Below are 20,623 nucleotides of genomic sequence, written 5' to 3' on the forward strand. Positions count from 1 at the left end.
CCCTCATCCTCAGGCTGAACTGTCGTCTTCTCTACCGGCTCTTCTCTGATGGCCACTGTCTTTTCAATTGCAACCCCCGTCCCAAACACTCCTGCTTTATTTATCGCCAGAGCACTTACCACCCTGGACATACATACTGTGGTAATTTATGTGTTTATGGTCTCGGCCCCCCACTGGGATGTGAGCTCAATGTGGGCAGACTTGGTCTGTTTTGGTTACAGCTATGTCTGGCACCTAGAAGAATGCCTTGAACATAGAAAGAACTCATCAAATATCTGTAGAAAGAATTGGTGGGTTCTTTGATGGCCGGCTTCAGAGTCTTCCACTGTGTTTTCATTCCCGACACACACTTCGCCTTCTCTCTGTTGTGCACGTGGGGCACTATTGGTGTTTCCCCGTATGTACAGCTTCTTCCTGCTCCCTGGGCTCCTGTATTTCTGTTAATTTCCCTCCATCCTCTAATCAAGTGGAACCACACCTCTTACTTCTTAAATCGGCCTTAAGCAATGCAAAATTTGGAAGATTAAAATGGAAACACCATCCCACTTATCATTAAAATGTTAGCAAAAATATTTTTCTAAAGAAAGCCTCTGGGTTTCTATTGTTTAGAGTTCTCTTCCTGGTAGACGAACTTCTTAACGTTTTCCAGTCATGCAGCCCAAACTCTTCCGTGTCACACTTCTCCCCTTACGGAAGCAGAGAAGGCAAAGCATCCACGTCTGCGTCTCTGAAAACGGCTGTCCCTACCTTCATTCCCGACGCAGTACTACTCTTTTCAAGAAGGTTTCCTGGCATGTTACAAATTATTTTGTTTTTCTCACTGTCTTTCGCTTTCCTTGGTTCCCTCCTTCTGAATGAGATGTAAAGTGCCGTGGAGAAACGCGAGGGAGAAACACAGCAGGGAAAGGGGCAGGGAGAGGTGAGCATGTGTGGGGCAGTCAAGGGGCTGATTTTAAATAGGATGGAAACGTACATTCACGGAATCTTTTGCTTGCTTTCAATGAGGTCAAATGAGGAATAATATAAAGGAATAATACGCAGTCTTCTGGGGAGGAGCTCATACAGAATACTTCAATCAGACTGTCCGACGGCCTGGGGACCGGTGTTTTGTGAAACTCTCCATGTGACTGTAGTGATGTGTGATCAGGGCTGAGAACCCCGGAGAGAATCAAGACAATGCTGCCACTTTACGGCGAGGAGAGAGAGAGATGATCTGTACTACGAAATTCTGAGTATGTTAACATACTTTTTCTAAGTCACTTCCTTTCTGCAGCAATTTAATTCTTCCTGAGGCCCTAACAGCAAAGAGAGCACCCAAAAGATGTCCTTACCCTTTATAGCAGAAAGATATTTTTGGAGAGGTTTTAAATAGGATAATTTGTTTTAAAAAGGAATAATACATTGGGGATAATCATATAATAGAATTGAATACAGCAATAACCAAATGAATACTAGCTACACAGCTGAATCTCAGAAACACAGCATTGAACAAAAGATGCTAAACACGAAAAAATACATATTTCATGTATGATTGCATTTATATAAAGTTCCCAAACAGGCAAAACTAATAGATAGTACAGTTGACCCTTGAACAATGGGATGGGGAACAAAGGGGCATTGACTCCGCCATGCAGTTGAAAATTGGTATATAACTTTTGATTCCCCCTAAAACTTAACTACTAATAGCCGACATTGACTGGATGCCTTTCCAATAACATAAAATGTCTATTAATATAATTTTTGTATGTTACATGTATTATACATGTATTCTTACAATAAAGTAAGCTAGAGAAAAAAGTTATTCAGAAAATCGTAAGATAGTGAAAATATGTTTGCAGTACTATACATATTTATTGAAAAAATCCGTGTATAAATTGACCCACATAGTTCAAACCCATGTTGTGCAAGTGCCAACTGTATCAAAAAGCTGATGGTGGAGGGAGAATGAGGATAATAATTGAGAGAGATACGAAGGGGTACTTTTGGGGTACTAGTAATGCTGTACTTCTCCATCCAGAAGGAGGTAGTTATTCAGTTTATGATTTATATCATTTTCTCTATGTATAACTTAACAAGTTGAAAATAAATGAGAGAAAATGGTGTTTTAAAGAAATCCTCTCTATCAGATAATCGTAGCACTCCTTTATAAATGCAGAAGTTGAAAGCCGTGGAGAGGGAAAACGGCTGGCACAGTGATACCAGGCAGGGGAGTGAAGGGAAAACCCAGCAGCTGACATAAAGGAAGATTCTAGGTCGTGGTACCGCCGTTAAAAAGAACATCTTTGAAACTATCTGTTCAAGCTAGCTCTGATCATGTTACCATCTTCCTATTAGGCTGGGAGATGGTCGATTTGGAGAAGAAAACTCTCTGCTGCTACGGTATTTGTACCCTACGATCTTAACCAATTTCCTAAATCTAACTTAGAAAAGAAAAAAGAATGAATGAGAGAGAGAGAGAGAGAGAGAGAGAGAGAGAGAGAGAGAGAGAGAGAGAGAGAGAGAGAACCAGAACCAGCAGGTATTTATCTGTCATTGGCTGGGTTTTCCCCGAAGTAGAGTTTGAAGCAGAGGCGACACGAGGCAGCTTTGGCTGTGAAGTTATTTCTGGTGGATCAAAACCCGTGAACTGACTCGAGTGGTGACCAAGAGCAGCACGTTCACGGTGGGTCCCAGGGAACATTTACCACTTGCCTTTAGTATCATTATTAGCACCTCATCATTTCCCAGCAGAAGCTTCTCACTGACTGTGTCCTTCTCAGAAGATGCCTTTTAAAGGAGAGGACATGCTGCCACCTATTGAAACAACACAAATACATACAGACGCCCAAATTCTGACATCAGGACCCTCACCCTACACCTGGCTAAAAGCAAATGGTATAAACTCTAAAAGATTTTCTTAGCTCTTTCAGCCTTGGACTTTACAAAGATTTCCACGACTGAGATCGTTGCTAAACGGCTTCGGCACCAGGAATCCCATTTCTACTTGGACCTGCAGAGCCTGGCGTGGACGAGGACCGGGGTGTTTGCAGTCCGCTCCGGGACGTGAGCCCCCGTCCGGCTCCCATGTGAGCAGCTGCAAGACTGTGCAGGATCCTTAACAGGCAGAATGCCAGGCCATTGGCTGCCGGGCAAGTGCCCTCAGTCTAGCTGGGGTCCTTTCTAGGGATCCTCATAGCAGGACACTGTTATCCTTCACTTAGGACGCAGCCAGAGACACACGCAGATCTCCGCACTTGGGAAACAGCTGTGATGGTCCCAGCATCGCTAACCTCACAGGATGCTCCCGGAGACAGAAGGACGCAAGGCGATGGAGAGTGCCTCAGAGAGCGTTCACACGTGTGACAACGCAGGAGCTTGTTTTCAGGTGTATTTGGCCACTAGTGACAATGAAATCGCATTCACCTCATCCCGCTTAGGGAATTTCTCTCATGACTATGAGCTCACGTGGGAACCCCTTTTCCGCAGTCTTGATCTCACGTCACTGTATTTTAATATTCAGTTTCCTAATAAGTAAAAAAAAATGTTCCGAGTGGTTGCCACAGAAGAAAGGTTTGAGGTTGAAGTACTTTCAACACATCAATTAAATCGTCTTTTAAAGCTGCCTCTGATCATGATGCCTCCTTCCAAAAGTTTACCATTATTTTCTGCATAATACAGTCATTTATGAAAGAAAATATGCCAAGTTTACACAAACTGTTTCAGAAGACAGAGGATGATGGAATACTTCCAGAGTCATTTTATGAGGTCAGCATCATCCTGACACCAAAACCCCAGGGAAAGCTTTGCAGCAAAGAAAACATTGACCAATATCCTTCCTAAACATACTCATAGATGTAAAAAGCACTTTTAAATTAGCAAATTTTATCCTGCAGTATAGAAAAGTTTAGTACATTATGACCAACTATAAGTCATGCAAAGTATGGGAGGTTTGTTTAACATTCAAAAATCCATCAACGTAATCCAGTGTGTTAATAGAATAAAGGAGAAGAAACAAATTATTATTTCAACGGATACAGAACAAGCATTTGATAAAATGTAACACCTAGTCATGATTTAACAAGACATCTCTGCAAACTGAAACAGAGGGAAACTTCTTTATTCTGATAAAGTTCTAAAACACCTACCGCTAACATCAAGCTTAATGGTGAACTACTAAACTCTTTTCATTTCAGATCAGGAGCAAGGCAAGGGTGTCTAATCTCACTTATATTCAAAACTGTTTTGAAGGTCAAACAAGTGTAATAAGGAAACAAAGGACATCGAAAGCATAAATTTTGGAAATGAAGAAGTAAAACTATTTACAGATGACATGATTGATTACATAGAAAACGCTATGGAAATCTAAACACTTTACTAGAGCTAAGCAAATTTATCAAGGTAGCTATATATAAAACCAATTCTATATATACCAGCAACAAAAACTGAAAAATGGAAAAGATTAAAATCTCATTCAGAATAGTATCAAAGTTATAAAATGCTTAGTAACATATTTAATTAAAGACATACAGAAACCTCTAAACTACAAATCATAGCTAAGAGAAATTTAAGATCTCAATGAAGAATCTTCATGGAGAAGCATATTATATTCATGGAATGGAAGACTACTGTTGAAGAGTCGATTCTCCCCCAAATTCATCGATAAAATCAATGCAATCATAATCAATTTCACAATCCAAACAGATTTTTTTTGGTAAAAGTTGGCAAGTTGATTCTAAAATATATGGAAATGCAAAATACCCAGATTAGCCAAATATCTTTAAGAACTAAGTTGAAGGTCTCATATAATCTGAATTTAAGACTTATCTATTCAAGACAAAGCTATGATAATTAAGACAGGTATAAAGATAGACAAATAGATTAAAAAGAACAGACTAGAGAGGCCAAAAATAGACCCACACACATGTGGACAAAAGAGTATATGCTATATGATTCCATCTATATGTAATTCAAGAACAGGCAAAACTAATCTGGGGTGATAGAAATTAGAAGGATAGTTGCCTGGGCGGGCGTGTGTGGATATGGAGCGGGAAGAACACAAGGGAATTTTCTATATCTCGACTGGGACAGAGGTTACATGAATGAGTATGCACTTACTAAAACTCCCTCGAATTATACATTTAAGATGTGCATTGATTGCACTGTAGGCAAGTTTTTCTGAATAAATAAAAGCTACGACTGGAGCCTCAGGAGGAAAGAAGGCTTCCCGGAGAAGGTGGGTATTTGACGAGCCAGTAGGAGTGGCTAAGTGAAGGGTGGAGGGAGGGATGTGGAGTCGAGTGTGCCATGTGGAAAGGCACAGAAATGTGAACTGGCACAGTGCCCCAGGAGGAGGGGCTGGGGGGGGGGGCAGAAAGCTAGAGAAGGCAGTAGAGGCAAACATGGAAAGGGCCTCGAGGACTTAGAAGTTTGAGATTCATCCTGAAAGCTAGCAGAAGCCACTGGGGATTTTCTGTCGATCAAGCTGAGAGCGGAGTAGCGCGTGAGTGTGAAGGGACATCATCTAGGGTGAGGGACGTCAGGCTCAAACGTGCTAACAGACAGGTGGTGAGGGTCCCAGCCAAGGCGGAGAGAGAGGCCAGCAGAGAAAGAGAAATCTTTATGAGACAATAAGGAGGTAGGATCTATACGTTTGGTGCAGGAGTGGATGCTAGGATGGGTGAGAGGGAGATGACAGGTTGACAAGGAACTCGGACTCCCCAAGGACTCCCCGTTTCCCATTAGCCTATCCTTAGCTTTTGCGAGTCGGTGGCGCACAGGCTACCAGGGCAGGAGTTGTGAGTAAAAACTGCACCACAACTGGTTTCTCAAGTTATCTATAACGTCAAGTAAGAGGAAAGACTTAGAAAGCAAAACATGTTTTGCCTTGCAAAGATCCAAGATTTTATCAAGGTGAAAGAAAAACTATGGTGATATAAAAAATGTCTATTTTACACCCCCCCAAAAGAGCAATGATCAAATAAAGCTAAAATTTAGTGAATGCTTACTACCATGGTTTCCCCACAAATAAGACCTAGCCAGACCATCAGCTCTAGTGCATCTTTTGGAGCAAAAATTAATATAAGACCTGGTATTATGCTATACCATATTATATTATATTATATTATATTATATTATATTATATTATATTATATTATATTATATTATATTATATTACATTACATTACATTATATTATCTGACCCAGTCTTATTTTAATATAAGACTAGGTCTTATATTAATTTTTGCTCCGAAAGATGCATTAGAGCTGATGGTCCGACTAGGTCTTATTTTCAGGGAAACATGGTATGTGCCAAGCAATATGTTAGGTACATTTTATGCCTCATCTTAATGACTCCAGGCACCAAGCCTAAGAGGCTGATACACTCATTGTCCCATTTCCCGGAGCAGGAGCTGAGACCACCCAAGGTCACTCAGTGACGCTGCCTTTGGTTGCCTGTGTAAGGCTGTTAGCTCCAAGGTTACATCAATGGATTTCCATGTCTGATCTCACAGCCTTCAGTGATTTCCGGGTAGGAGCTGGGACAATTTCAAAGAATTGGGAAGGAATCAGAATTGTTGTTCCTCAACAGAGTTGAACCTCAGAATGTTAGATAATAAAAATCCATCTCTTACGAGCTGAACTGTTTCCCCCCCAAATTCATATGTTGAAGACCTAACCCTATTACCTCAGGATATGACTACATTTGGAGATGGGGGCCTTTAAACAGGTGATTAAGTTAAAAGAGGTGATAAGTTAAAAATTAGAGTAGGCCCTAATCCAGCTGATGGGTATCCTTGTAAGAGGAGAAAATTTGGATGCGCACACACAGAGGAAAGGGCGTGTGAGGTGACCACAAGCAGACAGTGACCTGCAAGCATGCACATTTATGGAATATAAGTTGTATGTGACATGGAGCCTTCACCAGGAAATGCAGACCTGAGGATTGGCTCAGCCTGGGCATTTCTACACTAGGTTTGACGAAGGGTGGACAGGCAGGGAGACTGTGAGAGCACAAGGTAAGGACAGTGCGTAGGGGGCACTGAGCGAGGCACGTTGGCTGGAATTCCTCTTAGCGCCCCTCCATCTTCAGAGACACACACTCCTTTCCTCCAGGTACAGGAAGGGCACATCCCACACGTGGGTCTTAAGACCTGTTTCCGCGGAGACCAGGGAGGGCAGAGAGTCCCACCTGCCCCTGTCATCTCTCAAGTCTCTCAGCTTGAAATATTCAGTACTCCGTGGTGCCTTACGTGGGGTAGTGTGCCCTGAACCCCGTTACCATTTGGCATAAGGGTTATTTTGAGCTGAGGACACGTGCGATCCAAGAGATGCAGAAATAAGCCTCCCCACAGCTTCCCTCATCTGACTAAAAGCAGAAACTGCTGGGAAATGAGGACTGCCACGTGCCTCCTGTCCCAGGGAAGTGTCCTGGGTGTGGACAAGACGGAAAGTTGGCGCTGAGCTGGCCCTGCACAAACAAACCTTGAGTTTCACCCTTATGTTTATCTTCCCAGTTTGCTGCCCATTGGAGGTCCCAAACCTGTTTCCTTTATCTTGTCAGGTCTCCACAATTTATCTTTTTTGTTGTTGTTAAAAATAGTTTATAAGCTCTCAGGGCTATTTACTTCTTTAGGTCCTCACTTCTCTTCTAGGAAGGCTCCCGTGTTCCGTAAAAATTAACAGCAAACAAAATTTGTATACCTTTTCTTCGGTTAACCTGTGTTTTGTCAGTCTAATTTACAGGCCCCAGGTAGTGAACCTAAAAGGGTAGAGGGAATTTGCCTCCCCTACAGTTTGTTTGTTTACATGTTATCTCAATTATTTTTCTTCACTATTCATCTGTGTTCACTATTAACACTTTTCTTTGTTTGCTCTATCTATCCATCCACCGATCTGGTTATTTATTTTGCTGAGTCATTTGAGAGTTACTTGTAGATATCATGATACTTCAACAGTAAATACTTCAGCAAGAATCACAAATAAGGCAATTTTCCTATACAAACATGGTTCTCACATAGCTTGCTCCTAAAAGTGTGGTCGCAGGCCAGCAGCATCTCACCTCACCTCTAGGAGCTTTCGGATGGTGTGTGTGGGGACAGGGCAGTCTGTGTTTTAACAAACTCTCCTAGGGATTCTGATGCATGGCAGCATTTGAAAGCTGCAGTTCTAGGTAAAAGAGACTAAGGAGATTTGACAACTGAATGCAATGTGTGGTGCTTGGCTAGATTCAAATTTGGGTTGAGATGGGTGGGAGAATAGCCGAAACGGATGCTACTGGGACAATGGGGGAAATCTGAAGATGAACTGTACGTCAGACCAGAGCTTCTCAGAATTGAATGTGCACACAAATCTCCAGGGGCCTTGTTAACATGCAGATTCTGACTGAGTCTGGGGTGGGGGCTGAGCCTCTGCATTTCTAATAAGCAGAGGATGCTGACAGTGCTGCCCTGGGCCACATTCGGAGAGGGGATCTAGGACAAATCCCCAACCTTCTGTTCTGTTCTCATTATGATGATGTTTCTGCAGACCCCAAGCCAGCTGTGTTGCAAAATATGTCAGTTTGGATATGCCTGATTGTTTCCTCACTGTTAGATTGAGATTAAACATTTTGGGCAGGAATACAGTGTGTGTGTGGGGGGGCTGTGCCCTTCTCAGTCTCGCAGCAGGACACACGTGGTTTTATTACTTCCTGATGCACCTGCAGCTGCCACCCCCTCCCTTCCTTCCTCCGGCCCTCCGGCCCCCTCCCAAGCAGGGGTGGTGCCAAGGAGACCCTCTCAGGCATTCACGTCCCTCCATCCCTCTGGGGCTGTTGACAGTGGACTGAATGGAAAGTTGAACGCTCCAAAGATAACTTCCCTTCACCTGCCTCCCTGCCTCAAACCCTGGCACAGAGTGTTTGTTCCAGGCCTCCCGCACTGAGGATGAAGCACTGGTTTGCCTCAGAAATAAAAGGAGACTGAATCAGACAAGCTCTGTTGTCAAAACTACCCCACGGCAGAGGCTACACCAGAGAACAGAAAGTGAGCAGAGGCCGACAGGGGAACACTGAGGCTGTCGTGACAGAACCCCACAAATCCTCTTGAAGATAAATATAGGTAACAGGGCTAGGACCTCCCCTGGAAGATGGTCAGTGAGTTTCCGACTTGCCTTTCAAAGGGAATCTCAAAATAGTGTGAGAGACACATATTTCACCGAGAAAAGCTAAGGGATGTACTGATTGAACACAAAAATGAAGAATACATGACTTTTGTGATGAACAAGATGTTACTAGTCAAAGCTGAGTGACCAGAAAACGCTGTAACCCTTGATACTTTGAAGGCAAACAAAGCAGAGGGAGCCTAGCCCTTGAGAACAGTCAGGACGGCCGTAAACTCCTGGTGACTGTGAGCTGCGGCGTTCCAGCTCTGCCCCTGGGACAGTCAGTTCTGAGAAGGACAATGTGAGAACTGGACCATACACCTGCCCGCCTGGGCTGCTCAGCCTGCCACACAGACAGCTATGATCCCCCCACCACCACCCAGGGCTGGACCCAGCATGAGTCCCTGCTCCATGCTGGGCGGTGGCTGGACCAGAAACTCCTGCCAAACCTGGCAGCTAGGCGCGTCAGTCCTCCCCAAAGGTGGGGTCATGCTGGATCCCACTTCCACAGTCTGATACTCTAAATAGGGGGTTGTTTCCAGACACAGGTGGAGCTGGAACAGTCATTCCGCCCCGGAGACTGAAAGCATAACAAAAAGAGTGTTTTTATCCGTGACCTCCAACCTTATTGTGAGGTCTGATGCGCTGTTATAAATTAAGGGCAATAACAGGGAGAAAGGCTTACAAGCAAGTAAAGGGGAGGGGTGTGGTGAGCTCCCCTAAGCTTAGGGGACTTTGGTAAAAGTGCTGAAGAACAAGAGGCAGCTGACATCCCCTCTCTGGGCCCATCTCTCGCGCTGGCACTCTGCACCCCAGTCATTTGAACCACTGGGGTACCTGGAGCTTGCCACACACTCTCCCTCCAGGCCACTGGTTCACTTCAGATTACACCAGCCCTTTCCTGGGAAGCCTCCTCGACCCCCACCCTCGCCAGGGCTGCCCCCACAGCACTCTGTGCTCATGGTCATGGGTGCGTCTGAGTCTTCCACTAGACTCTAAGCTCCTTGGAGGCAGAAACACTATTTGTCCTCTGTTGAAATTTCAGCATTTACTCCAGGGCCTGGCGTGACGGAGATGTACTTATTACAAGCCAGGCACAACTCAGCTCTTTCCATTAATTAATTTATTCTCTGTTCACAACAACATTATGAGTAAGTACTGTTATTATCTCCATTTTATAGGAAATGGAGGCACAAATTATTTAAGTAACCTGCCCATGGTCTCACAGCTGCTAAACAATAGAGCCACTATGTGAACCCGGTCAGCTTGGTTCTATGGACCATGCTCTTAAACTCTAAAACCGATGTTGCTCTTAACAGAAATACTAGATGGGAGGACAGATGAATGAAGGTGATATCTGTAAGCATGGATGTAAGGATGGATGGATGGAAGGACGGACGATGGATGGATGGATGGATGATGGATGGATGGATGGTTGGATGGATCATGGATGGTGGTGGGTAGATGGATGGATGATGGAAAGATGCATGGGTACGCAGGCCTCCAGCCTGGTAAAGATGGCAAGGGCATGAGAAGACTTTGCCCACTGTAGGTCTCTTCTGAGGAAGACCCATTTAAGTACAAGTTTTTAGGCATAAACTACTTCACACTAACGCAGAAATCTATATCTTGGTGAACACACAAACACACAAAAGCAGACAGTGAGGAACCCATGGGAATAGCACAGTTTTTGAAGTCAGAGGACTAGATTTGAATTGTGGCCCTGCCAGTTTGGGGCCAGTGGAGGGTATGTGACAGTCCAGCAGATTGCCTAGAAGTTAGGAACCTTCCTATAAACTGTGGTTCCTTCCTGCTCAAGAGAAATGCCGTCACCTGGATCTGACTTGTCCTAAGCAGGAAAATGCTGAGAAAAGGGCTGGAATGGCTGGCTTACTGGAGGACATGAAAGCAGGACCTGTCTGGCTCCGTGCCCTCCTCCTGGGACCAGGCTTTGCGCTTTGAAAAGAGAGGTGGAGCTCTGCCAGTTCCTTAAATTCTAGAACTGGGGGGCAACTCACACATCAGCTTGGAAAACCATACTCATGCATGGAAATGTAATATGCCTGAGATCAGAGTGCCTGACATTTATGCCTGAATACCTTTTCTAAGATAATAAGGTAATGAAAGCTCACTGCAAAAAGTTAATGAAATACAGAGAAGTGAGAGATCAGTCCATGTTTATCATCTTGGAGAATCTTCCTTAATTTCTTTCAATGTATATAAGTATATAGGCATTTAAAAAAAAGTAGAATTAATCTGTATGCAGCATTTTGTTATTTTTCACTTTGTGGTACATTGTGAGTTGCTATCTTAACACAGTTATACAGTATCAACTGCACAGAAATCCATTGAAAGGAAATACCATGAACTTTTTATCAATACTGTAAATAACATTTATATGAAACTATTACTATAAACAATACTTCAATAAAAATCTTTGTATACACATCTTGGAGCCCCTTTTCTACTATTTACTTTTTAAAATATTCCCCAAATGGAAATTGCCAGGTTAAAGGTAGGCATTTTCTTTTGATACATATCGTCAAACTTCTCTATAAAGGCACTATTTCATTAATAGTATAGGAAGTTACCCACACCCTCACTAACACTAGGTATAGCTATTGTTTTTAACTTTTGTCAAACAGAGCAAAAAAAAAAATGACTTCTCATTGAAACATATTTCCTTAATTGCTAGTGAATTACACATTTAAATATTTATTGGCAATTTGAATTTTTTGTGTGAATTTCTAGTTCGTGTCTTTACCACATTTTCCTACCAGTTTGTAAGAGCACGTATTCATCTTTGCAAACCTGAGGCCTAGTGTAGAACCTAGCACATAATAGTCATTCAATAAATATTTGTTGAATCCCCACTCGTTGGATGCAAAGACAGGTTTATCCCCACAGGACCAGGGCCAGGGGTTCTACCATGAATCCTGACTCTGCCAAGAATTTACTGTCTAACTTCAGGAAAATCTAATTCCTGGAATCTGGAAATGCTGACCATAGTAGACCCCCAGCAGGCCTTGTACTTTAGAGAGAACAGCTCCTATATAAAAATGTGCTGAAGATATGCTTCCTTTGGCAGCACATATACTAAAATTGGAAAAAAAAAATGTGCTAAGGACTAGACCAGGAAGGAGAACAGACCCACCCACCTGGCAACACTGACAGGTACCACACGGCTGGCCTGTTACCAAAGGTCTACCAGATACACCCACCACAGTGGTTGCATTCTAAGAGAAATCAAAAAGACTTGACTCAAGGAAATACATTTCCAGTGGTACAATTGGGGAGCCACGATAGACAGTGGGAGAGACACTTCTGGTCAGACCCTCAAATGTCTATGTGTCTATGTGTACCCTTAGAGTGCTAGCTGAAAACAATCTGGGACCTTGGTATTTTCCTCAGCAAATGGCCAGTCTGTCCTTGGGGGGCTGCTGGGGGGCCTGTTTAACGGCACTGCTGTGGCGGCCGTGGCCAAAAGTCTGTTGGGGAACTTGGCTTGTCTCACGAGGCTTTGCGCCACCCACCTTAGCTCTGGATGTGTGGCACCACTGGCCTGTCCTCCATCGGCCCAGCGAAGCCGGGTGGTCGCCAGCACAGGGCTAGGACCGCAGGCTTGCCTCCGAGAGCTCTGCCTTCCCCGCCTGAGGCTCACATTGCAGCTGGAGCATCAGCCAGCACACAAGCTCTTGTGTGGCATCCAGAACAGTGTGGAGTCGCCATGTAAGAAGGGAGAACTCAACAAAAACGTGATTTTCACTGTTGTAAATTCTGCTCCGATTTACTGCCCAACTTCCTCCCCTGTCACCCCAACGTTTCAAGAGAATAGAGACTTTCTGTCTGATAAAGTTCTTTCTTTGCCCACATGAAAGGGGTGTAAAGCAATTGCAAGCTTGCTGAAGAGCAGCTGTCTGTGGAGACAACCACAGCTTCGGTTTTCAGGCGACCGGCCCCTAGGGCGGCCTCTCTTCCTACCATCCGTTTGGGCAGGAGCAGTAGTTTGTGCCAACTCCAGAACTTCAAGTGTGTCATTTCTGAAACCACAACAAGTCTCTTAAGCTTCCTGAACAAAGTGCTCGGGGTGGAAAGCCCTGAAGTTCTTTTGGGTCCTGCAACCACAAAGCTGATCACCGAACAAAAGCCCAGAGCCTCTGAGCTCACGGGGCCCTGGGCCCCATGTCAGAACATGAAAAACAGTTATTGAGAGTAGTGACAGGGCGGGGCGGGCAGTGGGGGCCACCTTCTCCGCTCAGAGCAGTACCAGCAGCCAGACAGTGCACCGGTGATGGTCCACACCTTCTCAAGCACAAGGACCTACGTGCAACGTCACGTTTTTAATAAACGCATTGTTGGTAGAATCTAATTAAGAGAATTTATAATAACCAAAAGCTAATGTGAAGTTAGTAGTTATGGTACATACACTTACATTTCGCCAGTTCTGGTCATCCCCGTATTTAAAAAAATACTGGTATATTTGCTCAAAATCTAGGTTTTTCACTGCTGAAACCATGCGTGTAGAATCTAGTCACAGACACATTGCAGTGACTCCATGGCCCACTAGAGGTCCCAGCAGAGGCTGGGAACCGCTCAGGACTGGAACAGCTAGTACTTCACAGGTACAGGGACAGGTGTGCAAGCTCCCAGGGGATGCATTTGGGTGCCTTGTTCAGTTCAGTGTTTCCTTATGGGTCGAGAAATACTAGCATAAATTCCTCCTGGAATGAATGGGAGGAACCATGTAACTCGCTCTCTCTTTTAAATCATTAAAATTTCCCCCCAGCTTTATTGAGATATAATTGCCATACAACACTGTGTAAGTTCCCGGCGCACAGCAATTGACTTAGTACCTTCATGTTCAGCAAAATGATTACACTACAGTGTTAGCTGACACCTCCATCCTGCCACAGAAGCTACGGATCTCTGAAGGACAGTCTTATTTCCTCCTTCCAGGAAATGCAAACTACGTAACTCCCTGTGTTTCCAGGATTTCCTCAGCTACGAGGAAATTTAGAACTAAATGCAATGCTCAGTCGGGGCGAGCACCATGGGCCACAGCCCTGCCCTTTCTGCTCCTTCCTCAGCACTGTTTCTGGTCTTCCTTCCTTATTTTTGAAGCGTCTCTCTGAATGTGATGATATTCACTGTAGGCGTGCTGTCTCACTGGAATTACATGGACGCCAATTAAAACAAGCTCAAGACCCTCCTTTGGCCATGAGCCTCCGAGGTAGTTAAGAAGGGTTACGTGCCCTGCACAGGGGCTTCCTCTGGGAAACTGAGCTGTTCTGCCATCTCCTCGGCCAAGCGCGTGCTTGGGGACTAGTGTCATCCAATGTCTTAGGTTACGTTTTTTTCCGAGATGATGGGAGGGCAGGGGACAATGGTGGCTGAGCAGGGGACTCAGTATGACAACACCCACCCTACACAGGGCTTCAAAGCCAAGCAAAACAAAACAGAGCAGACCTCGTCTGTCTTAAGGAATCCAAGAGAGCTGACCAACACAGATGGGTAGCAAGAGCAGCGACTGCATTATCCCCAGGGCGCTCTCCAACATTCCCACTGGCAGCCTCCCCTGACCCTTCGGCCAGAAAACCTCTCTCTTCGATTTCCTACCTGACCTGTCGCCTCTGCCTTGTTCCAGCCTCTCATCTGCCTCCTTCACTCCCCACCTGCCTCTTTCTGCCGCCAATGAAGCCATCTGACCACTAGGGGGCACTACAGCTGCAGAAACCGTGGGTCACTGGGCTTGCGGCTCCAGGCTGCAAAGTTTTCGCAGTGAAATCGTTCTGTATGTTGTGCTTCCACACCTCGTGTCTTTCTCCACGGTTACTTTTGCTCTCCACTTTGAAACTCAATTCTGGTGAGATTCACATTTGCAAATCTATATTCCTATCGATGTTTTTATAGAAGTTGTCTTGGATTCTGTCTATAAGATGTCACTGAATAACATATGGTGCTGTGACATGTAAATCAAAACAGGGACCCAAAGGCCGTTACATTTGACTTGGGGCCTCCTTTGGGTACAAACCACAGAGATAGGATGGTGAGGTATTTCTTAGAACTAAACCCCTTCCAACAGTGTGTGAGAGAACTGCAGAGCACGGGGGTCTCTGAATTACTACCTACGCAAATCCAGTCTGTTAGTAATTTCCCTCTTTATCATGATAAGCGCCCTTCGGGGTCTGATCTGTATACCGTGCATCAGACCCCCCAAGCCACCTCGGACAGGCACCCCCTGCGTGGACTTGGAGATTCTCAGACCCAGCCTCAGGGCAACCGCTTGGCTCCATTATTCCAAAGTGTCCACTCTTATAATGTGGAGACAGGATTTGCTTTGTTTTTAAGAGTCTGTCACTATAAGTACTGGCAAAGAAGGATAAGTATTATGACATACGTGGCCATGGCTCAGTCATTAATTCAAACTGTGACTATTTAATTCTCATTGAGCACCGGGGGTCAGCAGGCATTCCCCAGAAAACAGAGACAACGAACAGGCCTGAAGACAGGGCCAGTCACTACTAAGGGGCTGGCTGTGGCTCCTTAGAAAGGAACCTACACTGACCAAGAAGCTTAACATCTCACTAAGGGAACAGTGTTGGGAAATATTTGAAAAAGAAAGTAAGGATAATTGGAAATTCAAGTATGGTGCAATTTTTCCAGATGTCTTATACTGGTGCACAAAGACTCATGGAGACTGAAAAGAACTAGATGTACTGTGGTGATCATTTCGTAGTATATACAAATATCGAATTATTATGGTTGTATACCTGAAACTACTCTAATGTTGTATGTCAGTTGTATCTCAATTTAAAAAGCTGAACTTCCTGAAAAGACTGAAAAGAAAGAAGCAAACTGCTTGTTAAGGCAGAACGAGCAAAGAAACAGGCTAAGATCAGGGAGCCCACACCCCTTCTCCCAGTTTCTGCGGGAGGGTAGGAGCCTAGCTTAGCTGGGTGTCTTATTTCCCTGCCAGATAAAGTCACTTAGCTCACATGGATGGTCACCCTAATGCCAGCTAAAGTTAGGATGAAGTATGTGTCACTGTGCTGTCAGCCCGTCTTACTTGAGGACTGATTGTTTGTCTTGAAAACATGTATTAATGGGTTGCATCTGCTTAGCTGTGGAAGGGGGTGGGATTCCTTTCTGTCCCTGCAATCTTTTAGCAGATTGCCTGTTAGGGTTTAATAAGACTGTGTTCTTTCTCTAAAAGGAAAGAAAACAGATTAGAAAAGAATACAGAATGAAGGGAATTTTATAGAGGAGAGTGTCCTACATATGGGCACTTAACATGGACTCACACAGCCACCCTATGGGGTACGTGTTACTATTATCATCACCATCATCATCACCATCATCATCATCACATCATCATCAGCAGCATCATCATCACCATCATCATCACCATCATCATCATCACATCATCATCAGCATCATCATCATCACTATCATCATCATCACATCAGCAGCAGCAGCATCATCATCACCATCATCATCATCACCATCATCATCACCATCATCATCACCATCATCATCAGCAGCAGCATCATCATCACCATCATCATCATCACATCATCATCACATCATCATCAGCATTATCACCATCATCATCACCATCATCACCATCACCATCATCATCACCATCATCATCACATCATCACCATCACCATCATCATCACCATCATCATCATCACCATCATCATCACCATCATCATCACATCATCACCATCACCATCATCATCACCATCATCATCATCACATCATCAGCAGCAGCATCACCATCACCATCATCACAACCCGGTACAAAGGAGGAATTGACTGAGGGAAGGCAATTACCCCAGTTTCCCAGGGAACGAACGGGGACGGTAATCCTGCCCTGTTAACTCCTACCCAGCTTCCTGACCCCAGGACCAGCTTCCTCACCTTCTTGCCATTAGGTCTGTGAATCTATAACAAGTTACGGAAAGTCGGAACGAGACTCAAGGGAGCCAGTCCTGGCTCTAGCTTCCCCGCATCCCTGCCACACTGACAGATGAGTATCATCCATTTTTGTTTCTCTGGTAATAAATCTCTGTTTATTTATTCCAGTACTGTGTGCCTGAGGGTCCTTCGGTCCAGACATGGCGTTACTTCTCAAGTGATCAGACTCAGCACAGAGAAATCACTCAGTAGATATACTGAGTTTTGCCACCGAAACTTGGGAATAAGGAAATCTATAAACAGTTTGATGGCAAGCTCACCTCTGGGAACTAAGATAAACAATACCCACCTTCCTCAGTTCAGTCAGAATTATGTAAATAAAATCACACACATTATGGAAGAAGACAAGCATACTAATCAGTGAGACAGAAATGTTTGCTGAAAATACTCATGTTAGAGGCATTTGCAGTGATTCAGAATTGGTATCAGAAATAACTGCAGATATGCATGCAGGAAACCTTAACAATCTCGACAATGCATAGAGGTTAAGGAAACCACAAGAAACACAGTAGGGTAGCTGTAGCTTATACTAACTAGTGTGATAACGGCCATACAGCATTCCCGAAGAGTGAAATTTCAATTTAACTAGAATAGCGTGAACTTCCTGCTAACATTAAATGACCCAGAATGATTGTCATGAATACTGACCGCTGGGCAGGTGGAACTGTCTGTCCTGATGCTTTGCCATCCCCTCAAATTTCTGTGTCTTAGTAAGTCCTTTTCTTGCTTTTATTGTTGACAGGCTGCAGCAGACAAGGCCTCGTGTGGTAGACCCTGTGTGAAGGCTGCCTAGCTCCCTGTCACCCCTTAAAGCCTCTCTGATACACAGCAGCAGATTCCTAGAAGAAGCCCCGTTTGTTTGTAACGTCCCCCACGTATGCATTGATTGCACGAAGGGTGGGCACCTGGCTCGGCTAATCGGGGACCTTCCCAGGTGATGTGGAATCTGGAGCCAGAGTGAGTGTTAAGTTCTCTGTGTGTCTGTAACTGCAGTTCGTGAACTTGGGAGGTATGCGAAGCGGCCAGCTAAGCCCATCATACAGACCATCCTCTAAGCCCTTCGTAAAGTAGACGTTTAATGAGGAGAAATGAGACAGTGAAGAGCACGCCAAGGCACAATGGGCTTCTCATTACCAATTCCATTCTTTCCTTGGCCTGGAACATTCCTGGCCTTAGGCCCGTAAGGCACCTCCCGTTTCTGACAACAAATTCGGCTTTTCCCCCTCAAGTTGGAGGAGTGGACATTTGTTAACGCTTCCCCAGGATCCATTTTTTACTTCCTTCTTCCTAACGGCTCCCCAAATTTCCAATCACATGTTTTGGGTAGAATGACCCTAAATCTTGGCTCCAGAGTGGGCCCAGACTGCAGCCAGTGAGCGTGCCCCATTTCCTTGGATACGGGAAGTGAGCACATGACCAAGTTTGTGCTGACTGAACAATTAGGAGAATTTTCTGGGAGCTTTGGAGAAAGGGGTTTCCTTTATCATCCTTAGGAGTTAGCAAAAAAGATGTCCAATGGGCCTAAATGAAGAGATATTGAAGTGTCAAGTGCTTCTGCCAGTACCTTATAACTATAAGGGAAGTGAGATCTAACAAAATCAAAACCATGCAGGGGAAACAAAAATAACCTGGGCCCTTGACAAGAACCTGGATCAAGCCTTGCCTGAAAGCCTCTAGATATGTCACTTACATGTACAGTACACTTGCTTTATTTTCCAAGTCACTTTGAGTTAGATTTTTGGTTGCTTGCAACTAATAGCATCCTAATGGAGAAACCGTTTTAAGGTGATTTCTGTCATTTGCAACAAAACACCAACTTTGTAGGATTCAATGACTAAAATCTGCTATAGAAAAAAGCAGTATATGAAAAAGAGTAATTGAACACTGAGGAGAAATCTAATTATGCTTTTGTGAGACATTTTTACCAATTTGGAAAATCTTTTAAATTTCATTTCTGTGTCCATATGAGATTTTATTCCAATTTTGGATTTTAAGTGATTGTAAACGCTCCCTCAATAAAATTCTGTTCTAATCAATATCCTCATTTTAAGAGACAAACATCGCCAATAAGATGGATATAAATTTCCTGCCTCAGAACAAAAACAAGCAAAAATCTAGCACTATTGTATCATCCAGAATCTATTAGAAACCTATTAACTTCCTTAGAAATTTATAAATTCCGTTTTGTACGCACAGAGGTTTTCTTGTGGCCTCTTTGCTACCATCTATTCATAATTTGGTCATTACTATCAAGCTTGAACATGAAATACAAGTTATGACGTTTTATGGCTCAGATTAGTCTTAGTTGAAAGAGAATTAAGAGATGTATTATAACATCTTTTAGAATAATAGAAAACTGTGCTTTGCAACACCAAGAAAAATGATGCATAATCCATTATGACTAGTAAATAGATTTGCTTTCCTCGCCACAAGTTGAATGCGCTTAGAAAGAAATGTAACCATCCTTTCTGGGTATTTAATATGGTTGATTTCCTCCCCACTGGTTCCCTTTCACACCCTGTCCTATGCCTCCTCTTAGCTCTCTGATTGTGCCTTTGTCTTTTTCTTCTGTACCTCTTCCCTTTTTCACCCTGAGTTTATATTAGTTACAATATGTTCAGTTGACAGTAACAAGGACCCAGCTACAGTGGTTTACACACACAACGGCCTATTCTCTCCAATGAAAGAAAATCCAGGTACACAATGTCCAGAGCTGGGATGTAACAGCCTCACAAAGGCAACAGACAGTCAGGTCCTTCTACTGTTTGGTCCACTAGACGTGGCTTCCGCGAGACCCCTTCACAGCCAATGTGACTGCTAGTCAGCCATCACCTGTGCTGCCCAAGCAGCAGGAAGGAGGAGTGGAGAAAGAGGGCTTGCTCGGTCCTGCAAGTCCCACGACACTTCTGACAATGAGAATTGGCCAGAACATAGGCCTCTGGCCAGGAGCTGGACAGTAAGCTGAGAAACGTGGCTGTTTATTTCAGGGGTCCATGTGCTCAGCTATCAAACCTCCTTGATCTCACTCTGTAAGCTACACTGATAATCTTAGCTGGTCCTAAAGTTTCATGGATGGCCTCTCAAATCTCCTGCTGCCTCAGTTTCTCTTAAGCTTTCTCTTCCCCATTTTCACATTCCTGCTTGACTTTGCATCCAGACCTTTCTCTAGATCAGAATCTCAAATTCAGTGTCTAGAACCAAATTTATAACCGTTTTACTAAGTCCCCAAACACTGTTCTCCGAAGCTTAAGGCTGATACCCTCACAAGCAGCTCATACCACACAAAACGGTTTTCCCATCCGCTCAGCAGTTACTGCCTTAGGGCGAAACGGCTTGTGAGTCCTGTACCGTGCCTCCCATCACAATTCACTTCTGATTTCATGTGATTCCCGTTACCATTGTGTAAAACAAACCACTTTTTTTCAGGGTCTTTTTTGGTGATTTTTTTTTTTTTTTACATTTAGGAAAGCGTCCACAGGATGAGAGACTAGCCTCTTTACATGACCTGTCATTGCAAAGTACA

Source organism: Rhinolophus sinicus, chromosome 15 (genome assembly GCF_057876585.1).
Source record: "Rhinolophus sinicus isolate RSI-liver-muscle chromosome 15, RSI-T2T, whole genome shotgun sequence".
Taxonomy (NCBI): Eukaryota; Metazoa; Chordata; class Mammalia; order Chiroptera; family Rhinolophidae; genus Rhinolophus; species Rhinolophus sinicus.